The sequence below is a fragment of the Ptychodera flava genome, chromosome 6 (genome assembly GCF_041260155.1).
Source record: "Ptychodera flava strain L36383 chromosome 6, AS_Pfla_20210202, whole genome shotgun sequence".
Lineage (NCBI taxonomy): Eukaryota > Metazoa > Hemichordata > Enteropneusta > Ptychoderidae > Ptychodera > Ptychodera flava.
The window spans coordinates 8,656,953-8,674,481 of record NC_091933.1 but is presented as its reverse complement, the minus strand read 5'-3'; the positions used below and the strand labels follow the sequence as shown (position 1 = coordinate 8,674,481).

Sequence of the window (17,529 nt, the reverse complement as noted above, 5' to 3'; positions counted from 1 at the left end):
AATATATTCTTTCAAAACATGTGAGCTTAATGACAATCTGGAAAACCTATAGACCGCCACCTATGGTTCTGAAGTGTCATATTTGTGCATGGCCAAGAAGAAACCATATAACACATCTTATTTGAATATAATTACGGAAAAGAAATTTAATTTTGCATACATGTATTTCTTATTGTGTCAGAAAACATAATGTGAACAACGACACAATAGCAAAAGATCGGCAATGACAGTAATGCAACATTAGATATTATTTTTCAATTTTTCTCATCACTTAATTAAATGTTTTTGGCCATACCTCAAGTGACAAGACCTCTGTGGAATATATTCCACTTAATTATAGCTACTGAATTATGACGAATGTATTTAGAAGTTTTGTAGTTCTTGGAGTAAGGTTCTCGGTCTAGTTTTGGCCAATTTGACCTTTGACTTCATACAATTTCTTATCAACCAATGTCCGATTAAATAATCCGGTTTTAAAATCAAACTTTGTCAGATCATAGTTCTATAAGTCAAAGACATCATAGTTTTCTTCATTGTGTACGTTTTATCTTATCATTTGTTTTCGGGACGTCTGACCCTTGGTTTTTGTATTTCAGTCAAGCGCCGCCAACGGCTCATAGCTGTACGGCAGTCTCGAACTAATAACGTATTAACTGCTTCCAAAGTACTTTACAGATAGTCGACGGCTGGCTTACCAAAACCAACTTATCTCAAATAAACGCTTTCGTTTTTATTCGTTTTTCCTTTTCTCTGTAACAAGCTTCTTGTTTATTTTTTGAAATTTCTTAACGTTTTCTCGCTTCACTAATGATTCTTGAATATAGGAGATTTGGTCCGATTCTTTAGTTTTTCAGGTATTTGCACGTTTATTTGGTTTTGTTAGTGTAAATTACCTATCCCTATAACACTTATATGCGGTGAAATTTGTAAGGATTTTACCTTCAAAAGTACACAGTAGCTGGAGGAACACGTGGTTATGAAATGAGAGGGTGTAAACCAGGTTCCTATTGTATGAGTGAAAATAAAATTGAAGCCATATATATGTGTAATAGGCGATAGGCCCCTCCAAATCGTTATTTGTTAACGCAACTTAAGACAGTGGAAACTTTCCTTTCTCTTAGAACTTCAAAATGAACCCCAACAAGTGGTAATGGTAGAACAGAAAAGTATTGTTCAGTAAAAGATTTACAATTCACATATTTGCATTTTACCTTAAAAAAACATAAAATATCATCTGTACGAATGAAGAAGAACAAACAATAATCTTCAGATTCCTTCATTAACGTAGAGTTATCTCATGCACACAGAGGTGTCATGTCAGTCTTAATCAAAATTACTTTTTCTGTGCTATGTGTGCAATTTGCTTGGCAAATTTAAATTTTACGTTGTTTATTTGACAAAGTTTATTACAGTGACATAAGGGTGCAGTAGATCCAGATTCCACTGATATAAATATCGAAAAATAGGAAACCTCCAATTGATTGATCTATATGTCAGTTTGGATATGACAGTTATGATTGACCGTCCAAAGGGTCACAACAGGGCATGAGTGTGAAGTATAAATATATAAACACTTGTTTCTATTTGAGAATGCCTCTTCGTTGAAGTTGGTTAAACCTGTAACAACTTACTATAGGTAAGCGGACGAGTAGGAGGCGGTTTACGGAATTTAACGGTACAGTTTGCCAGTAAAACTCCGAGGCCCGCAGGGCCGAGGAGTTTTATGGCAAACTGTACCGTTAAATTCCGTAAACCGCCGACTACGAGTTCGCTTACCGTGTTATACCACGAATTTGCCGAGTTTTAGAGCCTTGTTTGCACGCCGAAAGTTTTTATTTGTAATTTTAGTGCAGTGCACGTTGAAACTTTGGCAGGAAAACATTGACGCGTTTTGACACCTTGTTGAACGAAAGTATAAAAAAAACAACCCATGATTGGATAAAACAAAGTTGACATGTGTTGCTATTGTAGTGCTATGACGTGTTGAGCACCTGGTTTTATTTGAATTGTATGAATTTGCTTGATTGATTGGTTGGTTGGTTGGTTGGTTGAATGAAGTGAAAAGGTGTTTGCAGATCGACGTTAGAGTCACGCTTTGCTCATTTGGGTCGAAAACTTTGAGCAGCATACATGCAATTGCCGAGTCGCTCTACGTAGTTCGATATGGCGGATGAAGTACAAATGAAAGCTGTATCCGGTGCACTTCAACTACCCATGCCAAAGATGGAAAAGAAAAGTCCCCTGTCACGCCATTGCTAACGGCCACAATCGGAAGACCAAGCTACACAGCCACGCCAGAGAAAGGCGCAACAGAAACTGCAAGTACAAAAAAACAATATGTCTAGATCCACAATGACTGTGGTACTGCGCGTGTGTTTCCTATAGCTAGATTTAACTTTACCAAAGGCGACTGAAATCTCCACATTCAGTGTTTGACAACTGAGTTTGAAGTCTTAAATTTCAGCTTCGAATGATCATGATAACAATAACCCTAACACAGAAGCGATATTTGCAATCAATACCGTTATTTCACGGTGACCTGTAATTGATTTTGAGATGTACAGTCACGCAAAATTAATTCAGTCCGGTGATTCTTTAAAGTGTCTTTACTCTGTACTTGATGGTGAAATAAATTCCTTCTGGTTAATGTCTCGCATTTGTTTTTTTTTACTCGTCGCCACGTGATTTTCTTTTGTTTAAAAAGTGTCCATTTTACAAGTTCTTTTGTTTAAAAGTGTCCGATTTACTAGTAAATCGGACAGTTTTTAACAAAAGAACTGTCCGATTTACTAGTAAATCGGACACTTTTAAACAAAAGAACTTGTAAATCGGACACTTTTTAAACAAAAGAAAGCCAGGTGGTAATAATAAAATATTCGGTTATGGAAATTAGAAAGCATGGTTAGAACAATGGGCACGAGGCGGAGAGTGGTATAACATTATTTAACATCAAAAATAGAAGTTTCTCAGCAGCTGATGACAAAGATTGGTATATGAAATTTGAATTCAACTCCATTTCCCATATACTGTTTGGTAAGTTAGAATGTACAAGGAAGTAAACCTCATTTCTATATTGATAACAGAAAAACAAACCCAAGCTGTAAATCAATTGTTTCAGTTCTGCATCATCCAGTTTTGTTTGTAGAAGTAAAATACAGCCTGAAAATGGGTTGATTTAGATTGTTTCCCACTTGGATGCTAATACATCATGATTGTTGTAGAATGACAACTGGTTTCACTTCACTCTCTACCATGTGTGATACACAGAGAATGTAATGAAATATTTTAACTGTTATCTGATTCACAGGGTGGTAGCATAGCTATACTGACGGCCTTAGAGAGACCCGAACAGTTTGCTGGAGTTGTTCTCATCGCACCGGCAGTCAGGGCAAACCCAGAGACAGCAACACCATGTCTGGTAAGTTCACATCAATTGTCTTGTTAGGTGTACCAGAACTTTGTAAATGCATGATATGTTGATCAATGATTGTACGAGCATTTACAATTTTGACATTCTTGCTTTTCATGCATATGCCGTCATGCGTCCTTGATTTCCGTTTGAAAACATGCTTTCCTATTTCTGATTCTACCAACAGAATAAGTCACTGTGTACAAAGTTGTTTAACGCTGAATGTAGATTTAAGTGTTGAGAATTAAGGGGTGGACCATTTGATATCCTGGGGGGTCGGGAACATTGGGGGGGGGGGCATTATTTTTTTTTCCATATGTTCCACTGGATGTTTTTTTCCCCTTGTGAATCCTGGCAATTTTTTTTGCATTCTTCCTTCAAAGAATTTTTTGGCTCATATTTGGTATGTATATAAATACCAAAAAGAGCTTATATGGTGAGTTGATGGCGTCTGTATGTCTGTATGTATGTATGTGTGTATGTATGTGCGGATGTGTGTCCGTCACACGCAAAAGCTCCCAAACCGCCACACCTACCATCTTAGTATTTGGTGTACAAGAAAACCCAGGGGTTGAGATCTGACGTTGTTCAAATGAACATGTCAGTTTTAAAAATATGCAAATGAGGTAAGAAAAAGGGGAAATCCTGCAAATGTGCAGGAGTGGTGGCAGTAACTGAAACAGCCCACACATCTGAGTAAGAGGTTTATGACTTTCAATCTATTTGTTTGCAGTGTACCTATATATGTCTGATGTATGAAAGTCATGCAGATGAAGGGCATGCTGAAAAATATTGTTTGATAATTATTTTAAAGAAATGCGCCCCAAGGGCGCGCCGAAAAATTTTAAACATACAGATATCTTAGATAATGTCTGATATATTAAAGTTATGCACTTGAACGGGGCTCTGAAAAATATGTCCTATTATCATTAAACTTACGCGCCCGAAGGGCACGCCGAAAAATGAAACTGAATGATGAAATTCATAGCTAGCACGATGCATTTGATGCATTTTAGGCAAGTATGAGCCCGCGTTGAAATTTAAAAACACACTGACCCCCAATTGGGCATTTCAAAATAGGTGACCCCATCACCAAAGTTAAAAACAGGGTGACCCCATGAATCCACCGGCCTCCTAGGCCGAAGAAACTGACCAGTCCCTCATTTCCGCTAATTTTTAAAAGTATCTTGTGCGAATTATCATAACCAAGCCCTCCCCCAGTATATTTGGTCACACTGAGATAAATGTTACACCTTAATTCCAATTCGATACAGTTATTTCCGCCATAGTAATGAAAAGATACTGGGCCACGTCCCAAATGAAATGGGAAAATTGGACATTTGGTATATTGGAAATTGAAAAAACGGAAATGTGCATTGTTGGAAATAGAGTTTGTCAGAGGGAAATTTGAATGGCCGCAAAGTGCCATCCTAAGTATACACACCTATACATATACAGTATACATACCTGTTTCCTACATTTCAATCTCAGCCCAAAGATTTTAAATTAAAACCATTTGAAAATTGAAAATTAGTTCCATTTCGATTTTTGTTTTTGAAAATGCAAATTGGATTATTGGTTGGCCAAAATGTGCAATAATACTTGACGATGACAGTTTTGTTTTAACATCTTCTGAAATTCTGTCATTTGACTTGTCAGTGCAATCTGTCCATGTCGCAATCATACCAGAGAACAATATTATTTATCGGTCAACACACAAGAGATGATATGCATGTATCTACAGAGTGTGTTCACTTATCTATAATCAGTGAACAATTCAAAAAGCCAAATGTAACTGAAAATTAATTTCAAGAGGCTTTTTTTTTCATAAGTCATCTAAGGCAAAATTTTTTCCCTTGTATCTGCTGGGAATTTTTTTTTTCGAAAATCTTCCAGACCCCCCCCCCCCCCCCCGGCCAGGATATCAAATGGTCCACCCCTAAGCGTGCTGACAGTGTTGTACACAACATCTTTTATGAGCTTGTGGATTAATCCATATTATGTGCTTCTTTTTCAGGTTTTCTTAGCAAAAATCACAGCATTCCTCTTTCCACAGTTACAAAGAGACAGTATCAAGCCCGAATATGTCAGCAGAGATCCTAAAGAGGTGAGTCTGATAGAATTGGCTTGCATGCCAGTAGTTGGTAACACGTACAGTACCCGCATCACAAACAATATTCCACATTGTCCCAGTTCAGTAGACAGACCTCAGTCACGGTATTGCTCTCACATGGGTTATATATTATAATAACCACATTGTATAGTTTTTTGTGTACGCCAGTATGGTTTTTGTGTGCCATTGATTTACGGGTTTGTCTGTTTCAAGCAATTTTCAATGGGGTGATTTGGTTTACTCCTTGTTAGATCATAGTCCTCTAAGTCGAGGCATCATGGCTTTCTTCATTTTGAACGTTCCATCTGATTATTTATTTCCGGTATGACTGACACTTGGGATAGGATTCCAGTGAAGCGCCGCCAACGACTAGAAGTTGTATGCCAGTGTCGAATTTATAATGTTTGCCTGCTTTTATAGTACGTTACGTATAGTTGACAGCTTACGGAAACAAACTTATTCCTTTTGTTTTTTTACAATGCTAAACTAAATTAATTTGTGCTTTTATAGGTGTTTGATAATTGATACAAATGTACTTGATTCAAATAGGATATTTAAAAGTTCAGATGTGGACAACAATTATGATATTGGAATTTCACTTAGGAGTATTATTTAACTTTTCACGGTACTAGTAGTCTCAGTACAGGTAACTGTTAAATAATTTCCCTGACAAAACTTGCTATATCTCTAATATGTAAGTAATAGGAATGTTTATTGCCCTCAGTGCAGTGAGCTTGATTTACAGTAAGACAAGCCTCAGAGTTGTCAAGTCAAGATGTCATGTGACAGATAATTATACTTTTGTTCAGATTTACAGTTGAATGACTTCAGAGAATGAAATCATGCAACGAAAAAATTTTATCTCCCAGAATATTCCTGAACACTGAATCTGCTTTTTGACGGGACGGATACTTATGAAAATTAAGTGACTCCCCCTCTGAGCTGTTTGAAAAATACATGACCCCCCCCCCCTTCGCAGTTTTCAAATTTGAGGTGACTCCCCTCAGCCCCCTGGATTTTGCCGGCCCACCCCGGGCCATAATAACTGAACGCTCCCTAATAATGACAGAAAGTGCCTTTTGTATACCATCACTATAGTCATGAAAAAACAACTTTTTAATGAAAACCTGGACACAAAGGAAAATAGTTGCGTCAATGACATCGAAAAATATCTTGTCATTTTTTTCTCTTTCTAAAATATGTCACTATATCAAATGTATCGTGAAATATAGTGCATGTTGCTTTCTCATACTGAATTCTCATACAGAGAACAGAAAAGAGTCAGGAACTTGTCATGCTTTTCATATGAACTGCAGATTTCATAATGATTAGTACACTTTGCAAAACAGACTTTAAATTGGAATACATTCAGACATCTCTGATATATATCTATGATATATTAAAGTTATGGGCCCGAAGGGCACGTCGAAAACTGTGACCGAATGATGCAATTTGTGGCTAGTATGATGCTTTGCAAACTTCAATATGTAAAACATCCAGATATCTCTAATATAAAGGGCGAAGGGCGTTCCAAAAATGCAACTGAATGATGAAATTCATGGCTGGTACTATGTATTTTAGGCAAGTATGGCCCTGTGTTGTTATTCAAAGACACACTGACCACCTATTGAGCATTTCAACTTGACCCCATCACCAAAATAAAAAACAGGGTGACCACCCCATGAATCCACCCCAAGGCCGAAGAAACTGACAAGTCCCTAAATATCTAAACTTTATCTTAATCACTTTGGTGGATGTACTGTCTCTAAATCCAAACTTATCTTACGGCTTGTTGCATGTCTGATTTTTCCTTTACGCTGCGATGCCATGCATTGGACATCGTGAAATCAAAGTCAGGGTTCTCGTGGATGGCACTGTGACGGGTATTTTTCTCTAAAATCGAAGAGTATTTGTTTCATGAATATCTGTCATATAACACTTTCCTATGACAAATTTAGAGAAAGTCTCAGTTTTTTTATTGAGATTCGGGTTTACTTCAGACGATATCTGTATAGATCGATAGAAATCGAATCCCGTAACGTAAAATAACCGTTATTGCTCGGTCATAGTGCATGAATAGAAGTTTATGTAGAAATGCTATGTGATAATACGTTTGATATGTTTTGTGGAAACGGCTTGATGATGTAAAATATTTAAGTGTAAAGCGGCGATTCTCCAATTCTTATTTCAGCCAATTATGAAACTGGATGAACTGAATGCCGCTAATCACGTGTGTTTTTCGAAAAAAAAAATCAGTGAGGGGATTCCATCTCATGCAGTCGGCTCTCAGTATTTGTGAATAATACAGGTTCCTACTCAGAGTCAAAACGTCAAACAAGATATAATCTGCTATGTTATCTCTGTTCGAAACCAGAGTGTTTGTATATTGACTTTACTTCTCCCAGGAATCACAGAAAGTGCCTGCTGACTAAGATCACGGTGAACATCAAAAACGACTGATGTACAGGTCAGTGCATGGCAAACACACTCGTAAAAGCTCTGTGCAAACATCATCACAGTTTGCGAGACAGCGATGAGTTCAGGTACGAGACATCAGTCAACTCTCGAGTCAAAAGTGACATTTTTCTCTCAGTATGGTGTTAGCCACAAATTGAAATAGAGTACACGCGACCAACCTCTTGCTCATTTTCTTAAGGTTGAATAGAATTCAGTTGCAGTGAGTAAAGATGAGTAAACAGTTTGGATTACAGTTTTTGTCGATGTAAAGTTTATGTCATAGGGCATGCAGTCTTATAGTGCTGTATTTCTCATATTGTTATGTCTCACTGTAGTAGGTTTGAGGATTCACGCACTGCAGAGAGGTACTTCGGGATCTTTGACAGAGTAGAGACCCACAAAGTAGTTGAGGATTAATCGATGGTGATTTATTGCTGAAGTGTAAAGTGACACATCAGAGACGCCCAACTTAAACTCTGTAAGATGGTCTATGTTCACCTCCTTTTAAAAGGAATCTTTTTGTTGTCTGAAGATTGATCTGAATAATTTCTCCAATAATAAACAAATAATCCTTGCTTGGTAAAAATAAATTCAAATAATCTCTCATTGGAAAATACGCTATTTCATTTTTTTCTCATTTAGCATCGAATATATGAAATTTACATAAATTGCATCTCTTTTACAATTGTTATACCACTCTCCGCCTCGTGCCCATTGTTCTAACCATGCTTTCTAATTTCCATAACCGAATATTTTATTATTACCACCTGGCTTTCTTTTGTTTAAAAAGTGTCCGATTTACAAGTTCTTTTTTTAAAAGTGTCCGATTACTAGTAAATCGGACAGTTCTTTTGTTAAAAACTGTCCGATTTACTAGTAAATCGGACACTTTTAAACAAAAGAAATTGTAAAATGGACACTTTTTAAACAAAAGAAAATCACGTGGCGACGAGTAAAAAAAAAACAAATGCGAGACATTAACCAGAAGGAATTTATTTCACCATCAAGTACAGAGTAAAGACACTTTAAAAGAATCACCGGACTGAATTAATTTTGCGTGACTGTACATCTCAAAATCAATTACAGGTCACCGTGAAATAACGGTATTGATTGCAAATATCGCTTCTGTGTTAGGGTTATTGTTATCATGATCATTCGAAGCTGAAATTTAAGACTTCAAAGTCAGTTGTCAAACACTGAATGTGGAGATTTCAGTCGCCTTTGGTAAAGTTAAATCTAGCTATAGGAAACACACGCGCAGTACCACAGTCATTGTGGATCTAGACATATTTTTTTTTGTACTTGCAATTTCTGTTGCGCCTTTCTCTGGCGTGGCTGTATAGCTTGGTCTTCCGATTGTGGCAATTAGCATGGCGTGACAGGGGACTTTTCTTTTCCATCTTTGGCATGGGTAGTTGAAGTGCACCGGATACAGCTTTCATTTGTACTTCATCCGCCATATCGAACTACGTAGAGCGACTCGGCAATTGCATGTATGCTGCTCAAAGTTTTCGACCCAAATGAGCAAAGCGTGACTCTAACATCGATCTGCAAACACCTTTTCACTTCATTCAACCAACCAACCAACCAATCAATCAAGCAAATTCATACAATTCAAATAAAACCAGGTGCTAAACCACGTCATCGCACTACAATAGCAACACATGTCAACTTTGTTTTATCCAATCATGGGTTGTTTTTTTATACTTTCGTTCAACAAGGTGTCAAAACGCGTCAATGTTTTCCTGCCAAAGTTTCAACGTGCACTGCACTAAAATTACAAATAAAAACTTTCGGCGTGCAAACAAGGCTCTAAAACTCGGCAAATTCGTGGTATAACACGGTAAGCGAACTCGTAGTCGGCGGTTTACGGAATTTAACGGTACAGTTTGCCATAAAACTCCTCGGCCCTGCGGGCCTCGGAGTTTTACTGGCAAACTGTACCGTTAAATTCCGTAAACCGCCTCCTACTCGTCCGCTTACCTATAGTTAAGTAACTATGTCATAACTATGTCATATCTTTCCTTGTGCACTTTTCCCAACGTCTTGAAGTGGGAATTAGGTGTCAATGACGGAAATTCACTATTTTATACTCTTTGAAATTATGAGTTTCAATGACAACAATACAATCAATGTCAATAACAACGAAGTTCTTTCAAGATGAAGGTCAATTCCTATCGTTCACTGACCTATATACATACTTTGGGATTACAAAACAATATTTTATACGTGCCTCGGGATTACAAAATAATATTCTGAGAAAGAAAATGTTTAGTCTGTGACATTGCTATGGAAAAGATGTACTCATTACCCGTGCAAACTTGTATAATTCAAAGTACATTTAAATGCATTAGAATTCAAATCTGTCAGTATAATTTCGTTAAAACATTGCAAGACTTAAATCTAATATCTGCGTGTATGTCCTTCGATATTTTAAGATAGAGTTAGAAAACAAGACAACCAACCGAATTAAAAATCAACAGTCTGAGACGGTCTTCTCTTCGCTCGTCATATTCTTTCCAACGACTCAACGATTTCGTTGAGAATATCCATGATGATAACTTCAACCCGCGCAGAGCTATTTCTATTGTTATTTATTTCCATGCAATAGCGATGAAGTTAAACACAATGCTTGACTATGAACAGCAAGATATAACTTTAATCTGCACCATTTTACTCAGAACTATCGCCCTCTCTGCTATGTATATGTGTGGAATCCTTGGACGCCTCTTCCACGGAACACGCTAGTCAGGCTCAAACAGACGATGACGTACGCGGCAGTCAAAGTTTCGGAACGTTGAGCTTTCGTCTCGTCAATACTGAAGTCTCGTAAATTCGTAATTGACGATCACTGGAATAGAGTGCATTCTAATGGACTGAAGTACGCATCGACTGTTGCCATGGAAACGATTTATGATAGAGCAGCAAACAAGAGTAACCATCAAAGATAGAGTAGTGCATTATCCATTAAGATGAGAGTGTTGTCGATTTCTTAAGATTACATACTCGAGTTGCTCAAGGGAGCTGACATTACACAAGATTGTAGACCATAACAAACTATGTGATGCATTGGACGCAACGCAGCTTTTATGGCAGCAACTTCCTGACTTTACGCGAGAAAGCTCATCGTATCGAAGATTACTAACCCCCTATGGCCATCAGAGCCGGTAATGATGTGACCTCTGACCTCAATAAAATGAAGAGATGTACCGATGTTCAGTGACGCGGCAATATTAGCCATTAGTATCCCACAAAAGCCACATTTCGCAGTGTGCCAACGAAAAGAGCTTTACTCAGTAATCAAATACATTTTTATGGTTCACGCGGTCTTCTGCATTGCTTATCTCGCCACACGAAAGGCAAGTTTGAGCTTTCGCGTTCGATTTTTGCGTGATAAAACTGTACACGAAATTCCGTACAACGGAAGTTACCATAAGTGAAGCACATATTAAATAGCAACATATATTATCGCCTTTATGAATCAACAAAAGGCTGCGTGATTGAGCTTTCCGAAAATGCAATAACAACCAGCGCCTTGCCTTCGGAAATCTCAATCAAAAGCGCGTTTGAAAAGTTATGACGTATCTAGATGTTTCTGAAAAAAAACCCAAATGACCATATTTACCTCGTCGCATTTCACTACTTCTGTTTGAAAAGAATTCGTCTGTGATAATACGGTGTTGCTTTATTAGTTTTTCAATTAGCACAACTGCTGCCTTTTTGCGGTTTGTCTCATTCTATTTGTTGTCAGCACATTTAATTACCCAGTACTTTTCGACAGCATTAATCCACTGTGAAGGTCTGATTGAGACCGCGGTAATCTAATGTCGGCTTTCTAGACATTTCGACATTGTTGTACGCTATGAAAGCTGAGTTGGAAATTGTTAATTTCAACTGATTCAACTGAATGCACGAGAAGAAAGTCTCCCTATGGAGCAAGGATGGTAGAAATGTCACCAGTTCGACGTCGAACTGTGATGAAAATTGTAACGGCACCAGAATGGATAGTTGTAACTTTACAGATGATTTATTTCGACTAAAACCATTGAAACTGCAAGGTCTTTCTACTATTTTTTGTTCTGTTTGAAATACAGTCTCTTATATTCTACATCAAGAATCACCGAGCTGCCGAGTGTTCAACTTTTTAACACAGCGTGTATGCGAGTAAAATCCAACATTATTGTTGGCAACTGACTTTTTGCCCGGGCTAGAATTCATTTTTTGACAACCCCATCATTGAATTCTATACCTAATGCATTATGTTTTGCATGGGTAATACGTTGTCTTTTCAACTTGCAGTCTGAAGAAGAATTAGGAAAAAAATGAAATTATTATGGTCAAAAATTACAGCTGTTGTCCGCCCGTTGAATATACCGGACAAGTGGTTTTCAAACAGTTCTTGAACGTAAGACGTATTACGTTTCCCTTACAAGCCTGCACATTTTGAAGCCTTTGTCCGACATTACTTATCTCCAAATGTTTGGCTGTCTGCCCATCCCAGCACCCACATTTTCATCTCATACCCTCAGCGGGGGAGTTGTACATGTTGGTTTTGGACTTACTGCATTTGACCAGGTTCAGAGATCAGTGCATTTGACCAGGTTCAAAAATAACTTTGATCTTTATGAATCATAAATCATAAAATAATCTTTTAGCTCTTTAATTATCGTTGTTTGATGTTACAAATTTACTCTGACATATCAAATCCAAATCGATGATATCGCCCTTATAAGAAGTTATGGAATCATTTTATGTTTATTCAGTCGGAATGCTGCCGGACGTGATTAACACTGTTCCATTGAGTGAACACTCAAAGCTGCATCGGGGTTGACGATTTTTACAACGTGTTTGTCGAATGGGCCCAGGTGTTACACAGCCTATCGTGTGTTGTATGTAGCAGGGGAGAATTCTCTTCAATTAAGCTGGAGAGCTTCGAGTCATTCAATTGACTTCGGGCATTTCTTCTTAATACCTTTGAAATGCATCGTCAAAATACCCCGTGCCTCGCGCAGAGCGCGTGGATGTTTTGTCGGTGTTCCGGACATTACGAGGGATAGATAAAATATTGAAATGGAGTGATGAAATAACGAAAACGAAAAAATCCCAAAACAAACAAAGAGAGAAAGCCTTCTACGTCGTGTAAAGTCCGGAGAGGCGATTTCTGCACGTAATCGATACCGTGACAGTCAAAGACAGGGCCATTACCGGCTTTGAAATTACCATAACACCCTCACAAAATTGCAGACTTTGTTCGTTATCTATGTGCACCACAAAACAGGGCCTAATCAACGACGGGAATCAAGCGACTGGTGTCGTGCGGCGTAAGCTTATGAATCGTAAAACATCGTTAATCACGAGAACCGGCAGTCAACCTTAGGTGACCCTGAATGTACAACATGAGCAGACGACATGACGTGTCATGATTAAAAGTAAACAAGACTTGAATCTCGTTCACGAGTTTCGTTCTTTCGATCTGACCCTGCCGACCTGCAAGAAAATGGTGAAAATTATTGCACAGTCGATTTACTGTCTACGCATGCGCAAGTCTCTAGACCATCACCCCTGAAAAAAGTTAAACCGCGCTGACAATTACGCTATATGAAAATGAAAAATGAAGCATTCGGTCCTTGCCACGAACTCTCTCCCTCGCTCTCAAGCCTTAAATAATGGATGTTTCTTTGATCAATAAATCTTCATATCCATAGCAACGAAAGTCGTCCGCTTTCGTTAACTGAAATCCCCCTGATTACAATAATATGAAGACATTTCATCTATCGAGATAAACATAGTAATTCCTCACTGTCATGCTTGTTATTTCATTCTTCCCCTAGTTTGCGGCAGTTCGTGATCTTTGCTGTATTATTCTCGGGTAACATAAGATCAATTTTCAACCGGCATCTTCTTCATCTGAACCGTACAATCACTCACGTGACATTTGCTTGGATTTGATTCGTTTCCCGATATGTAAGTCAACATGTGGCACTTCCATTTTCGATGTCCATCCTAGCAACTTACAGATCCATTAGCTGTAACTTTAGATGTTTTCACCATTGTTCTAATTTGTAAAATATAGATTCTTGTTTTGCTACTAAAATCATGAGGGATCCAACTTTTCAACATACCATGAATGCGCATAAATCCTGATGTTGTTGACAACTAGAGTTTAGTCCGGACTGGAATTAATTTCAAATATAAACAACACTCATTATACACAATGCAATGTGTATGGAAGAGTCAAATCGTATTTAAATATTCTCCTTGGAGAGAAATAATAAATGTGTTATCAAAAGTTACGGGTATTGTCTATGATAAGGTACAAGTAACTCTCTCTCTCTCTCTCTCTCTCTCTCTCTCTCTCTCTCTCTCCATATTCACCAAAATGATACCCTATAGCTTATCTCTGTGCGTATGAACTACACTTTGAAATGACATCGGAAATTCGAGACACAGAACGCCCGGCTACATTCGGAGGTCAATGACATGATCGTCTGTCTATTTGATGCATTGACTTGTGTACAAGCAGGTGTCGCTGTCTTTCCGACCATAAAACTGATACGATATCCTGTTGACTTGCGTTAAAAGGTCAGGCAGGTAAGGCTTCTAGATGTCATTAAAAGGATCCCAGTCGGTTCCGATCTGCATGCAGTTTCTCTACTATTCGTACACCATTTCCGTGAGATTGCTTAGCCGGAAGGATTTTTTTTCTCATATGTACACTCTCTTAACATCGCTGCGATTCACACCTGAGATACAGCGAGTTTTGCGGTCACTAATCACCGCCCTGAGATTTCTGATCTCAATGTTGTAACGTGAGCTCAATATTTACACAGTACTTTTTCAATATGCATAATTTCCGGAATATTCACGTTTTCAATATGTGGCTGGGCGGTCAACAACTAAGTCGGGAAAGGATGTTTCTTCCCTGCACTACACTGGTGGGATTTTTATTCCGTTACTTGCTGTTGACCCATTTTCCTGGGGTTATTATTTCCTTGGAAGTTGCCACTGGTATGTGATAGACTAATAACTGCCACCCAGTGTTTTCTCATCGACGTATCACTCCTTCGACAACAACGGACTTGTTACCAAAATGACAATAAAGTATAAAAAATAGAACATCTTCACAGACATCCGAAGTAGCAAACTTCCTATTCGTTTTGTGGTTTCGTTTATTTCGCTTCCTCAGGTGCCCTGTTAATGTTCTTGCCCTCCCTAGGATGTGGTGAGATGTTTCCCTGGTCCATGTAACAAGGCGTTAGCTAAATACACAAACAATTAAAAATGGGAAGCATTCATTGGTTTTGAAATCAGTTAATGGTCGATAACTGTTACAATTTTCAAAAACTTCACTTTCACTAAATAGAGTGAGTGTGAGTGGCTTTTCTTGTGTTTCGTCCGAATATTTCGCTGTTTAATTCCCAGTGTTTCAATCCTACCAAGTTTTCTGTCACTCTTTGTTATTTCCGTTAATATCCCGATGGTTTTCCTGTGGGTTTTCTCAGCGAGATGTAAAGTAACCGTCGCATTTCTGTCGACCTGAACCGCATTTTACTGTCAACGACGGTGACTACACTATACGCCGATTACGTTTGAGTAATGGGGACATATCGATTAAGCTGAGCTGAAATAATGTACCATGGTTGGCGTCTAATTGTTTCAAGGTTGTTGTTATTGTCGTCAGCGTTTCAAAATCCATTGTCTTTATCACAGCCTCAACTGACATTTCCAACTGCAAACATTCAGCACTGTATGGTTAGCCTGAAATGGTAGCGGAGACATACACGATGAAGTGACAGTTAATTGTGGTTGACATTATTTGAACTAAATATAACCACTGATTATTGTATGCATTTGTGTCGAAAGCGAACGTGCGCAATAATACACCCTCGCACAAACGGCCATTTATGACCCAGAACATACATACATCCTGGTTAAACAGGATATTCGCGTTGCTTGGATGACCAAGCGGAATATCGAGCATCGTGGTAACTCAGATGTTACGCCAACGTAGCTGGTACGATATAACTGCCCTACGCAGAAAGGCACGCCTATAAATTGTGACGTCACCTCGTTCTTTATTTACTCGACCCGGGGACAGGCTTTCACGAAAGTAATTCTATTCAATTGGCATACAAACGTGCTGACCCCATCAATACAGTGTTTGGTACGGAGCGAGCACAAGCTGGGTTGGTTTGTCTTCGCCGGGAATCGAACAAAATATCGCTTCTACAGTGTCATGATTTCATTACACTAACCACATCCATCCTGCTTGGTTTGCAGACAACATTCTACCAATCAAAGCCACTGCCTGCAACCCTCCGCTTAAAACAAAGCCTCGTTCGTGGAATGTGTTTCACATGTACAAAGAACAGCAGCTCGCTCTCTTTGACATGCCATAGTACCACAACAGTTCACCGAGCACAACGTCACGGTAAACCAGTCTGCAAGTTTTCAAGGGAACAATATCACTAATTTGGGATAACCAGATAGAGAAGTTGCACCATTTGAACGTACCATGGCGGTACTGAACTCTCAGAGATCGAGCGACAACACGTCGACTCCAGTGCCCATGTCACAGGTAAATCGCTTATATGTCAGAGTTATAATCCTTTGTGCGCCATATTAATTACATCTGCCAGCCAGGTCAATCGTTGAAGTTCTCGAAAATACACGCTGACGACAATTTTCAATATTCGTGACACAGCCAAAGACAGTACAATTCGATAGCACTTTTAAACGATAGCTACATTTTCGCAGCTATGACTCAGAACAAAATGAATCACTTTTAATACACGGAAGCTTGAATGTAAGAAGCGGATTCACATAAAAAATGCCATGTAGATACACACTCGAAGTTACTCTCACCATAGACGTACCACAGAGGCACCCCAGAAGTTCTGTGGTACGTCCATGCTCTCATAAACTACAACAAAATGTTTAAGTTGTGTGAGGGTTTATACCTCTAAGGTGGGCAGTGCTAATTCTGAGACATATTATGATTGAGAATGCCTCAACTCAGTCAGATGTACACACTCACACAGTTGGCAGTACATTACCCCTATTTGTAACAATCAACCCTATTTGTAACAAAATTTAATTTTCAAAAAACTTTGCCATATATGTTGAAATATTAATGAAATATGCATATTTGTATGTTTGAGGGCAATTTTCTTTTTTTTCCTTGTCAAAACTCATTTTTCCGAAACTGCTTTTGTTACAAATTGGGTTGATTGTTACAAATAGGGGTGACATATGTCAACCCTATTTGTAACAATCAACCCTATTTGTAACAAAACCTAAATTTCAAAGAAACTTGGCCATATTTGATGAAATCTTGATGAAATATACATATAAGTATGTTCGGGGGCAATTTTCTATATTTTTTCCTTGTTGAAACTCATTTGTACGAAAATGCTCGTGAGATTAATTTCGTTGTGCAGGTTCCTAGGGATAAGAGCCCTACTCGTAAGATATAATCAAGTCGTGCAGATACATGCCAAAGGTTTGTTTCGGGGCAATTTTCACCATTTTCGGTCAAAAATGTTAAAAA

The 17,529-nt window shown here is 38.3% G+C and overlaps 1 protein-coding gene across 1 annotated transcript in view; it reads left to right on the top strand.

Annotated features, from left to right (window-relative positions):
• Window positions 1-3,305: 3,305 nt before the first annotated feature.
• The window catches only part of LOC139134756 (E3 ubiquitin-protein ligase MARCHF2-like), a 38,643-nt gene continuing 24,419 nt past the window's right edge, over window positions 3,306-17,529 (top strand). The window contains exons 1-2 of the mRNA XM_070701782.1: window positions 3,306-3,418; window positions 5,427-5,516. The gene's annotated coding sequence lies outside the window, so the exon portion shown is untranslated. The remainder of the gene's footprint in view (window positions 3,419-5,426; window positions 5,517-17,529) is intronic.